The following is a 13,703-nucleotide window of genomic DNA, read 5'->3' as shown; positions in this document are numbered from 1 at the left end:
TTACCTGCCCCTAAAAGAAAAGGAATTGCTAGCACAGTAGCCAGTTCACAAAAACACAGACAACATGCCGAAACAACATTAGGAATAGCTAAAAACCTCCTAGGTAGCAGTAGTTAACCCTTGGATTTATCCAGCCCTGAAAATGAGAAACCCTTGCAGTTGGAAGGAAGAGATAACCAAGAATCAGAATTGGAAGAGGAGACAAAGCATACTAGTGAAGAAGAGAGGGATGAAACTAAACTTCCCTTAACTCCCAGTACAAGTCCACCACAAGATTTACTTCATGATGAAGAATTGGCCCGGGTATTGACCAATATTAGTGAATATATACAACCTGAAAGTCTTCTTAACCCCAATGTTGAAGCAATATAATCATAAGAAAATCCTGCCCATAATAGAGGTATATCAGAAGAAATAATTGGTGAAGTAGAAATAGGAGTAGAAACCACTTGGGAAGAGGCAGATCAAACTAGGGATACCCCTCCAGAAGAACCTAGTCAGGTCAATTTAAGCACAGATGATGTGGGCCAAATGGAGGAGATAGAAAGTAGTCAGGGGGGGAACACAACCATTGAAGAGTAAAAACTAAACAAACAACGAAGCTCGGTAGGAGTAGAAATGGTTAGTGAAATAGTTGTTCCTCCAAGAAAGAAGAAAAGAAAAACTAAGAGATTGAGAAAGGAACAACTAAAGCTGTAGAACTTAGTGAAAATACTCAGATGAAAGATAAAGACATTAAAAAGGGGAAAAATCTCAAGCAGAACCCCGAAAATGGTAAGCGCAACCACTCAAACTGAATTTTGTGACACAAGGGTAATCGGGACTCAAACTGAGCTCGTATTTATTCAAGTAGATATGGAACAACATGCAACCTTTTCAGAAACAACTACTCAAATTGAGCCTATTGATAAGGAACAACATGAAACCTTTTTAGAAACAACTACTCAAACTGAGCTTGTTGATAAGAAATAACATGCAAACTTTTTAGAAACACCTACTCAAACTGAGCCTGTATTCATTCAAATTGGTAAGGAACAACACGCAACTGTTACATAAGCAGCTGCCCAAACATAGAATGAACATTTTTGCAGTATATCTGTCCAAATGGAGGCAATACCCTACAACAGCACGGACACCCAGACAGTGATCCAAGCCAAAGATATTTTGATGTACAATGACCCTTATATAACAAATCTACAAGAAAATTTGGCACAGGCTCAGCTGGCCATAGAAAGGCTTGAGGAAGAAATTGTTCCCCAACAGAAATATCAGGAATTATAAAGACAATTGTGGGATATCAATGCATCTGAAAGTGAGGCCTTCAAGAAATATCAAAGGACAGAGGAAAGAATTGAGAAAATAAAGACCAGATTAGAGACAGTCATGTAGCAAAGGGATACTCTCTGTTCCCTATACATAGATGTTTTAGCATGTAGGTCCCCTACCAAGAATTATGATTTATTTTTGTTAGAAAGGTATTGACAGTTAAAAATTAAGGCTGTCAGGGTAGGGAAACCCATAGAATTGAAAACTGTGGAAGATTTCATAAACTGCTGCAAAAACCATGGAGTAAAAGTTCAATGATTACTCTGTGAGTTTTATTTGGATAATTTTATATTGGAAGAAGAAATGGAGAAGAATCCCAACCCTTTTGTGGGGGATATACAATTTCAAGCTTTCATTTCAATTGTTGTTAACCAGGTGAAGTGGTTCAAAGCCCATAATACCTTCTAGAGGCAGGAAAATGGGTTAGATCTTTGGGTCAGGGGTGAACCGAAAGACCCTCTACAAATGATGGCCAAACATAAAAGTTTGATGCAAAAGGAAGGAGTAATCCAGGTATTGGGGCCTATTCACAACGAAACTATCCTACAAGGAGTAGAGTATTTTCTCTCCATCAAAGATAACTCCTTGGTAGTAGCTAAATTTAGATGGATGGCTTCCAATCGTAATGTGCATGATAGAGAACCATTCAACTATAAAAACTTTAAATTGGCCGCAGATCGCTTTGTTGCATATAGTAACCTCATCTTGAGGGAAGGGCCATATTGGCTAAGTTGTCAATTTCGAAGTCCTATTTCCTAGTATCCTGCAGAAGACTATAAAGCTATATATGAGTTACCTGAAGGACAGACAAGGCACTTTTTTGAAACTTTGGCCAAGAATCATGGGTTCGGGCCACTTCATGACAATCCTTCTCCATCCTATTCTCTAATTGCTTTACATACAAACTACATGGTTTTCATGAGGGAATGAAAAAGGGTAAGCAGGGGAGTGTGTTGAGTCTTGGAAAACGTATGAATATATTATTTATTTTATTATCATTTTCCTTAATTATATACCTTCTACACCCTAAAGTGTTAATATATCAGGAGATTATGGTAAAAATAGGGAAATTATCTATCATCATGATTTAGCTAATTATTACCACTCTTCATGCAGGAAAAGGACAAAATGGAACAATTGTTGTTCCCATACTAGGAAACAGCGTACAAGCAACAAGCCAAGTATGGAGCGTGCAGTTATGGATAAGAACAAAGAAGATCACAACATCAGCACAAGACAAAAAGTTAACTGAAGATGGAAGATTGTGTGAATCCCTTAGGATCCCTTGATCCTAAGGGATCGCTGTTACTACTTCACCCTTCTTATCGCTTAGCCATTATAAAAGGCAGTGATTGTAAAGAAAAAATAGTTGGAGATTATTAAGAAATCATTATTGTATTATTACTTTGGTCATCAACTCTCGTTGTTGAAACAGAGTACGAACTGGCTGTAACTATTTCGCAAATGATTAATATATAATACAGTTGTTGTTCCTTCTCATATACTGAAGCACTACTGGCGGTGATTACTGGTGGCTAAGGGCCTAGACTTGGTTGATTCAATTGCTGTTATTGTACCATTCTTTTATGATCTTTACTGTGTGATGGTTTGGTTACATTTCTGGCTATTGTAGTTGCATCGCTTTACTATTTTGTATTTTCCGAATTAATGAATTGATCTATTTTAGATGCTGTAATTGAATCATGTTGCTGTTCATTTCTCTCATAACAAGATCATTGCTTTTCACAATTATATTGTTGTTCTGTTCATTTCATTTACAGAGCTTCGTTGTTCATTTTAGTAACTTAGATTTTTTTATTGTAGTTACATAAGTTTTACTGTTCATTTCTATTATATAGCATTGCTGCTCATTTACTTTCTGCAATCATTTAGGTTTGCCTTTCAGCATTCTTGCAATTAGCATAATTATCTCATCTCGATTAGCTGCAGTAGCACAATTGATTTAATTCATTGTCATTTCCAATTGGTTATTTAGTGTAGTGTGTGTGAGATCAACAACTGTAAAGAACATTGGCTATTACTATCAAATCTCTCAGATTGAGGATCTTATTTATGCTTGATTTAGTTTATATCCGTTAAACAAGGAATGATTTATTGATACTATATCCTTGATAGATAATTGCTGTTACTTTGTTGAATAAATGATTTGGTTTCAGAGCATTGAGTTTCCTTTAATTGCAAGTGAGTTTTATTTAAAGCATCTGTTTACTCTTGTATTTGAAAGCACTGTACTGCAATTTAGATACATTACTTTTGAGTAAATATTTGCCACAAACTATGTACACTCTTGAAATAGAAAATCTTACCTGGATTGATAATTAATGTGAAGGTAATTAGGAGTTAAAAAGACACCTTTTATCACTCAACACTTTTAATATAGATTCAGATGAGGAACTCGAACACTGGAAAAATAGGTTGTATGAGGTGTCGTCATTGCGATGCAATAGGCTTACAAAATTGCTTCAATGTATATCTACTGAGGTACACAACTTACCGCATTATGATGGTTTAGAAGATGTCAATTTATTTTTGGATGAATTTGAAATACATGTACAGGAGGAACATTGGTTCCAAGCACTAGACATCACACTAAGAGCTACGCCTATAAGATGGTGGTGTATGCATAAGAACATATTTGCGGATTGGAAGGAATACCGATGGATGATGAAGCTAAGATTTGGGTATGCCAATACCCACATTACGGAGAAATACACAGGGAAGGATGATCCACACAAGCATCTGGCTCGATGGATGAAAGCATGGGGAGAAGAACCACAACTAGAATGGGTTGATATATTTTGCCACACTTTGGATACAATTCCGATGAACTGGTATCTGGAAATGGAGCCGCGACATGGAACTGCAAAATGGGATGTTCTAAAAGAAATTTTTCTGCTAAATTTTAGCTTTGAACATGCTTTTGAATGCATTAATGAGGTGTTATAGGAGATAAAAGTTCCAATATTCATAATTCCTAAAGAACCTATTGCATGGGTACAAGAAAATTGGAGCACGTAGTTACGCCATGCACTCGAATGTTACAATGTGACCACTAAGGAAGGCGAAGAAGATCCTAGGAATATCAATATTCCTGATTCAGAAGGACAACACAAAGCCATTGGGCCTAAGGTAGACGTTCCGATATTTCACAGTCCCTGGAGACCAAGCAGTGAATATTGGATCGGAAGCGCAACTGAATTTTGTAAGCATCGACGACTATTGGAATGAAGATATAGTTGAAAAAGTCGCAGAGCTACTACGGGAGTATCAAGACTTGTTTCCCACTAAGTTCTCTAATCTAAAAGGGATAGTAGGGGATCTAGGTGTCATGAAGATCACTTTGAATCTGGATGCGAAGCCAGTGAAGCAACGCCCTTATCGATTGAATCCTAAGTCCAAGGAAAAAGTGCGCGCTAAATTGGATAAGATGCTTGCAACCAGGATTATTGAGTCCATCGAAGAATCAGACTCGGTTAGTCCTATGGTGGTTCAAGGAAATAAAATGTAGGATGAAATTTAGATATGCGTAGATTTGAGGAAGTTGAATGATGCTTGTGTCCATGATCCATTTCCTATGCCATTCACAGACAAAGTACTAGAAAATGTTGGAGATTAGGAAGCTTATTTGTTTACTGATGGGTTCTCAGGGTACCATCAGATCAAGACCACACCAGACGATAGAAGTAAGACTACCTTCTCTACTAAATGGGGTTGTTTCCAGTATACAGTGATGTCTTTTAGACTTAAGAACACCCTTGCAATTTTCTCTAGGGTCGTAGTCGCTACTTTCAAGGAGTTTATTCACAAGTTTTTTGAGGTATACTTCAATGATTGGATTGTTTTTGGGTTAGTTAAGAGACATGTTTCTAGTCTTCACCTTATGTTGGAAACTTTTCAAAAGTATCAAGTATCCCTTAATATGAAGAAATGCATATTTTGCGTAACGTATGTAATACTGTTGGGTCATGTAGTTTATAAGCAAGGGTTGATGGTAGACCCTACCAAAATTACAATGATTATTAATCTGGAGCCTTCGAAGAATGTAAAGCAAATTTTCACAATGTTGGGCCACACAAGGTATTACAGAAAATTCATCAAGGCATACATGCAAATTACTGCGCCCATGGAAAGATTGCTGAAAAAGGATGCGACGTTTTGTTGGGATGATGATTGCCAAAAGAGTTTGGATGTTTGAAGGAAAAAATGGTCACTACGCCCATTTTAGTGTTCCCAGACTAGAAGAAGGAGTTCCATGTCCACATAGATGCCTCCTGCATAGCCTTCGGTGTTGTGCCAACCCAACTAGGTGAAGGTGATATTGATCATCTGATAGTGTTTGCAAGTAAAAAGTTATCGAAGGCAGAAAATAGTTATTCTACGACAAAGCTCGAATGAATAGCAATGGTGTATGTGCTGCAAAAATTTAGGAACTATTTGATGGGCACACACTTCAAGATGTACATAGACCATTCTGCTTTGAAGTACCTAGTCAACAAGCCTGTGTTGGAGGGGGGAATCTGTTAATGGTTGCTGCTCTTTCAGGAATATGACTTTGAGGTAATTGTGAAGCCATGGCACCTGAATGTTGGACTAGATCACCTTTCGCGGATTGAGAATGGTGAAAAACCTACAAATATGGAGGAGGGATTTCCTAATGTGTAACTTTTTTTGTGTGCATTGTTGGCAACCATTTCACAGGCATAATACAATTCTTGTCTACAGGTACAACTCCTGAGGGGTATTCCACATAGCAGAAGAAAGAGTTTGTGGTCCGGGCTGCAGATTTCTATGATATTGCAAGACACTTGTATAAAATGGGGTATGATGAAATATTGCGAAGGCATGTACTGGGGTATGAATAATAAAGCACCCTCACTAAAGCACATGGAGGAGTTGTAGGATGACATTATGCAGGAAGAGAAACTGGGCAAAATATCCTATGCGTAGGACTATGGTGGCCAACTATGCATAAGGATGCCAAGATTTATTGTAGGGCATGTGATGTCAACCAGAGAATGGGGATACCACCACGAAGGGATGAATTTCCTTTGAACCTGCAGGTATCATTACAAGAACTGAATATTTAACTAGGTGGGTTGAGGCATGGCCTATAAAGGATTGTAGCACAGCTACAAGTGTGTTATCACTCCAAAATTTCTTTTAAGTTGTTAGGAAAGAAATGATAGAGGTAACCACAAACCTACTTTGGAGATTAGGATCTAGCCTTCCTAATGCTCAAAGAGGGCTCTCTCTTTATGATTTAACTTTGTTTAGTTAATTGATTTTAGGCTAGTTATGATTGTACTTGGGTTTTTATTTGGATTTGGTGGTTGGAAACTCATTTATATGGATGGAGGGATGTATTTTACCATTGGGCTATGGGGTCAAATGTCAAGCAAACAAGACTGGACCACATTCTAAAAATAGTGTCTATAGGGAAAGGTAGTTGAGTTATTTAAGATATTAAGGCTGGATGGTGAAGTGGCTTTCAATCGGATCAAAGGATCAATTAAGGGTTCCTTAAAACATACTTTAAAGGAAATGAAATAGGTCAACCAGGATGGGAGAGAAATTAAGGGTTCTTAGATCCATATATCAGAAGAAAACATAGAAATGATCAATTGTTCAAGACAGAGTGTACTTAAACAAATTCTGGAATACATTTCCACTTAATTCATTCACTTTAGATAACATGTAATTTTGTGAGATACATAAGAAAATAACAAATTTGACAAAGAAAATACTTCATCGTAATAGCTCAACACATGGATCGTGTAATGCAATCTCTTTATTACTCAGTCTAGCCTGCTGACTTGAAAAATTGGTACAATAAGCCTCAGGTTTCTGATCAATACAACTCTACAAATGTATAGCAATCCACCCTCAATAGTTTGAATTATGAAGTATTTATACAAAAATAGTTTACAAAATATCCTAAATTGTCTTGGGAATTAATCTAGGAGAAAGAAACATCTTCATGCAAGAAGATAGAGACAGATGTTCAACTGCTGTATGATGTCCCTGTTTATTTGGTTGTGCTGTCTTTATGCTCTGATATTTTGTTGTTTATTCTCTCCCTTGCTTTTGGTCTTCATGCTAATTATTCCTTTTACATTTCCCTTTCTTAATTGATACACTTTATTTGATACTCTTTGACCTGGCTAATCTGTTATTTTCCTTCACTGTGTTGTTTTCACCTTTACTATGTATTTTTACATTTTGACTGTGCATTTTTATAGCAAGTCATTTAACTTCTCCCATGTGTCTACATATGGTAATTTAATATTTACCATCTTCCTATAGATTTCATCTGTGTCTGTGTAGTTGGAAAAAGTGGTTTTATTTACAAAAAGGTGTTTTACCTCATGCTGTAGGTAAAATGTCTAATATAGAACCTTTCCAGTAGGTATTCCCTTCATGGAAGAATTACTTTCCTAATCCTTTGCCACCTCTCTGATTCTTCTGTTGTAGTCCTCCTGTGGCATTAATTTATCATTTATTACCAAGGGATTTGGCAGACCTTTCTGCCTCAAAACATCAAACTTTACCATGAACTTGTCTATAGCCAACTACATGGTTTGGCATTTGTCCTCAAGGTTTAGCATCAAATTCCTCTTGGTGAGAACCTTTTTAAATTCTATTATGGTGCTTGTCGTTTCTAGTGGCCTCCTCTGGCATGTCTCCCATTTCTGCCTTAACTCTCTAAATGGCTTCTGTAGCCTCTTTTATTAAGTCACTTTGTTAAAAAATTACTTGAATGGATGGCCAAATATCATTGATAGAGACAATGATATTCGCCAATAACTATTCCTTAGCTTGGCCAAGTGGCCCTTTTATTGTCAATTCTTTCTCCAAGCTCTTCATTCTTTCAGTCAACCTGGTTGACTTCTGAACTTCTTCCTTGTGCATAATCTGGGAAAGCTTATTATCATTCCACAAACTTGTTATCTTTTCCTTAAGCTTGTTTATTTCTGTGGTCTAATGGACATGTCTTCCATTGCCTTGACCAATTTACTTGCCTCATCACCTGGCCAAGCTGCTGCTGTTTTTGAACTTGTTGTTAATGTAGATGTTGTGGCAGCTGGTAGTGATGTAGCTAGTGAAGCTGTAGGAGCCAATGAAGCTTCCAAGGTGGATGGTACTACTGTGGCGACTATTGGAATGACAGTGGATGGGGCAGTCTCAAGGCTGGCATGTTTCAACTATATCAAGTTGTCCAACTCCTTCTCCATCTCTTTTAATTGGTCATTTAGTTGGAGAATAAGGTCCATCATTTCTTCCTGATGAGTTTGGCTTTCTAAGACCTCTTTTGTCTTTGGATGCTCTGAATCAGGTAGTTTTAGTTGTTTTTGGAGAGCAGCAATGTCCTCATTCTTTTTCTTTATCAACTTCTCAGTAGCATTGATATCATTGGGATCATGTCCAAGCTCAATCACCAAGTCTTCTAGTGACTTGATTCTGTTATCTTTGGCCTGTGATGAGGCTCTTTATAGCTTGTATTATGCAGTGACATTATCTAATGAACTTTGAACTTTGTTTGTAGTCATAGCTTTACCTGTCAAGGTGGAATAAATCATCTCACCTGCCTGCTTGTGGAACTCAATTTGGTTAATGGGATGAACATCCCTAGCCAAAACCTCAAAATCTGTTTTCCTATAGTCTACTGATGATTTTGGCTGCTGGAATGTAGGTTGCATGAATGTCATCTACATTTTACTTGTTTTAATGTCAAAGGCTGACATTAATATGTTTTGATTTGTAGGTGTCTGCTTGAAATATTGGGCATAAGTCTCAGCCTTCAATTTCTCATTTCTCAACTTAATTTCTTTATACCTATCTTTGATGTCTTTCTCTTTATCCACAGTCCTGGTGAATGAAGATACCTCCATGCTGAGATGTCTCTCAATAAGTTGAGTGTTTTATGTTGAGGTCTGGTGTGTTTCTCCTAAAGCTGTTGTGCCTTTGCTCCTTTCCACCATTGTGTCAGTGTCAGTGATTTCCACTGAGTCAATCGTGTCTTCCCATTCAGTTACAGGATTAACCTTGGCCCTCTTCCTGTAATTGATCTCAAACTATTCATCTGTGGTTTCCATGGCTAAACTGGAACCTTCTTCCCTAGTTCTCTTTATATTTTTGTCTTCATTTGCTGGAGTCTATAAAAGAGGAGGAATGTTCATTTGTTCTCCTAATTCTGGAACCTGCGGGAAGGAACTTGCATCAATATGTTTTTCTACATCAATTAATGTATTCTCTACATCAACTACAATACCTTCCATGTCTATCAAATTGTTTTCCAACCATTCTGATTGGTTGGAAAATCTTTCAATGTCTGGCCTGGGATGATGTAGAGCCTTAGCTTATTTATGACTCCATGAGGGTCATATTGCCACATAAAACTGTTCTTGAATTTCATCTCCTGTATAATATTATCGACCTCTAGTCCAACTTCCCTATTATTACAAACAAAGGGTCCCAATTAGTTTTTCATTTTAAATTGGGTCTTCTTCTTGGCTGCCAGGAAATTAACCTCATCGGAGTTTATAATCTGCCTAAAGTACTCCAATGCAAATAACCTCATGGAGAGGTATTTGGTCATTTTATAAGGGGCTAGTTGGCATCCATATATCCTAATCTCTGTGTGGTCCTGGTATAGATACCAGTCTCCCACTTTACTATTCTTTGCCAACTGTAAAACCCTTTTAATTTCCTGACTGGTCCTGGGCTGATGGCTACTAGTGACCTTGTTTATAACAGGATGAGCAAATGAATCAATGAAGTGTTTGTAAGTAAACACAGTGGAGTAATTTTATATCAAGGGTGTCCAATAGATGACTGATCTTGGATTTCCTTTGGTGTCTAAATTTTGAATGTTGATAGGGAATTTGTCTGATTGGTAATACAAGAACATACGAAATAAAACTGAAGAATACTTGAAAACTCTCTCATTCGGTAGTTTGATGAATTGTTCATGCATCCTATCTACTATGAACTGAGCATAGTTGTAAATTACAGCAGGAGGCTTGCCTGGGAAAAAGATGGAAAGGAAAGCAAGGACAACCTCATCCACATGTTCATCTGTAGTGTATCCTAGAATGTAGGAGAGCATGGTTATGATCTATCTGCCTCTCTCAGAAAAAATGGTGGCAGCATATGGAGAACTATCACTTGGAGTATGGCATTCCTCTATGATAAAAGTTTGGAAAATTTGGGCTATCCTGGGAAGGTCTAACTTGGTATAGAGGTCAACCAAGCCTTCAATAGAAAGTGGGGTCTCATTTGGGCTTGGTTGGACTTGCAGCATTTGATTAATGGATTTTGCAGTGATGGTGAATAAATCTTGTTGGTCAGTGGTGACAATGGCTCTTTCACTGGGAATGTAGCAAGCTTGGTAGAAGTGAATGATTTCTAGGAATGGGTGTACTTCTAGGAACAAATACTTGGAAAAATTAGATTCCCTAAGGTGAATGTCATCATTATGGTTAAAAAAATTGGCTTTACTCCAGCAGTGGAGTTTCAAGACGTAGGCAAGGGAAGCTGTATCCTTTATTTGGAAGTCTCTGTCTACTAATGCAAGGTGGTCAATATCCAAGTGAGGTTTTACAAAGGTCTCACGTCGAGAGAGGTTTGGGAAGACATAATTGGGATTATTGAATTGAATTTAGGATTTTAGTGGTTTGAGGAGTGAGTTTTAGAAGCTTTTGAACTGTGGGAGGGTAATTACAGTCTATAAAAGGGTTTGGGATGTACAAATAATTTTGTTTTCAATTTCAAGAAGGTTTCTTAATTAATTCAATCAATTAGCCACTTAATTACAACTGTTCGTTTTCAAATTCAAGGGTTGTTCTAGTTTTTTCCAAGAATACCTGAAAATTAGCGATTTGGCATGCAGAGGGGTTTCTTGGTAGATACAAAGGGTATTGAGGTTTCAATTGTCAATTGGCTGCTTCAACTGGGCATCCGCGGTGTCTTCAAGTGGTAAAAGGTGGTCAATTTGGTCGCATAGAGGTTTAGGGTGTCGCACATGGCTTAATAGAGGTTTACAATGAAAATGCAAGAAAAGAGCAAATTGGGGATTTTTCGGCCTTTTAATCCATAACTGTAGGCTCTAACCCCATGCAAAAATTACCTGCATACGAATTCTAAAACACAGAAAATAAACAATGCAAGAGCATAACACATAAAACACATATACACAGAGATTTTCCCCTAGATCCCAAAACCAGGACTACCAGCTTGATTTTGCATTATGTTCCTTTCAATGTTACAATACATATTTATACATGCCAAAGCATCCAATACCATGGACCAAAAACTATCGCGTCCAAAACCATGGACCGAAAACCATTGCGTCCAGAACCATGTGCAGAAAATCATGCACAAAACCATAGGCAGGTCCACACAACCTAATATAGGGTCCAAAAACAAAATTTTCTGGGGCGTTGCCCCTGATTCCATAGAGTCAGGTTACCTGCACCCCTCAAACCCCCTATGACCCACCCCCCACTACGCAATCGACACAACAAAGGGGGGGCTCCACCCCCTTCTAACATCCCGGTTAACTACGTGGGCTAGTCATGGAAAGAATATAACACAATCCAACATTATCCCACTTGTTGTTTTCTTTCCACAGGGGACCACAAGAGAGCTTAGTCATTTATCAATCCCTGCAATGCCCATTGTTTCTCTACACCAAGAGAACTTCTCAGAGCTCACAAATTTTGTCAATGCATCTGCAATATTCTTCAAAGTGTCCACCTTTACAAGCAACACCCTTTTGTCTTCTATCGTATCCCTCACAAAGTGATACTGAACATCAATGTGCTTTGTCTTTGAATCATATGTAGGGCTCTTTTCCAAGAAAATTTCACTTTGGATGTCACAGTCTATCCTTATAGCTCCCTGTACTAACCCCATACTTGAACATAATCTCTGCAACCAAACTACTTCCTTGCTTTCATGAGTGGCTGCCATGTATTCTGCCTTTGTAGTTGATAGTGCCACTATAGATTGTTTCTTACTCATCCAACTGATTGCACCTCCAAATAGTTTAAACACATACGCACTTGTAGATCTTCTTTGATCTAGATCTCTAGCCCAGTTTGCATCAACAAAGCCATGAATATCCAACACTCTATCTAATCCTCATCTTCCTTGGTAGCACAAACCATAAACACTAGTGCCATGCAAATACCTGAAAACCCACTTCACTACTGTCCAGTGCTCCTTCCCTAGTTTTGACATAAACCTGCTCAATACTCCCACTACATGTGCAATGTTTGGTCTAGTACAAACCATCGCCTACATCAGGTTACCATCTACACTTGCACATGGAACACGGGACATATCCTCTTCCTATTCTTGTGTCTTGCGACCATGTTCAACAGATAAATTTACACCTACAGGAATAAGAACCTTCACTGGTTTACTATCCTGCATATTAAACCTCTGCAATATTGTCTTGACATACTTCCTCTGGTTTAATCAAAGCTTCCTCTTTTTCCAATCTCTTTTAATTTCCATGCCCAAAATATAGTTTGTAGCACCAAGATATTTCATGTCAAATTTGGAGGACAAATGGGTCTTCAAATCCTCGATAATTTCTTTGTCATTTCCAACCAGCAACGTATCATCCACATACAAGACCAGATAAATAACACAGCCACCAATTAATTTAAAATACATATAGTGATTTTCTTTGCTTCTCATGAACCCAAGTCCCTGTATAAATGTATCAAATTTCTGATACCACATCCTTGGTGACTGTTTTAACCCATACAGAGACTTCTTTAACTTTCATACAAGTTCTTTCTTACCCTTCACCACAAAGCCTTCAGTTGCTTGATGTAGATCTCCTCTTCCAAATCCTCGTGAAGAAATGTTGTCTTCACATCCATCTATTCTAACCCAAAATCAAAAGAAGCAACGACAAATAAAAGTAATCTGATAGAAGTTATCTTGGCAACAGGAGGGAAACAATCACCAAAATCAATTCCCGGCACCTGGGAATAACCTTTTGCTTCCAACCGATCTTTTTATTTCTCCACCTTTCCTTCTGCATTTGTCTTCTTCTTTAACACCCATTTGCTGCCAATGGGTTTCCTTCCAGCTGGCAACTCCACCAGACCCCAAGCCTCATTTTTGTGTAAAGATGCCATTTCATCAACCATGGCCTCTTTCCAAAGTTTTCCATCCTCTGAATCTACTGCTTCCTTCATAGTTCTGGGATCATGACCAGTAATAGATAAAGTAACAGAAAGCAGATGGAATATACCTTTCTAGCTGCTTTCTTTCTCAAACTGATCTTCTCACACCCAGAGTTTGTGTCTCTTCATCTTTTGATTCCTCCTCTGCTGTAG

The sequence above is a fragment of the Pinus tabuliformis genome, chromosome 7 (genome assembly GCF_031772625.1).
Source record: "Pinus tabuliformis cultivar Carrire ecotype Pingquan chromosome 7, CPIR1, whole genome shotgun sequence".
Classification (NCBI taxonomy): domain Eukaryota; kingdom Viridiplantae; phylum Streptophyta; class Pinopsida; order Pinales; family Pinaceae; genus Pinus; species Pinus tabuliformis.
The sequence above is the reverse complement of the archived record's forward strand: the minus strand, read 5'-3'. Positions refer to the sequence as shown.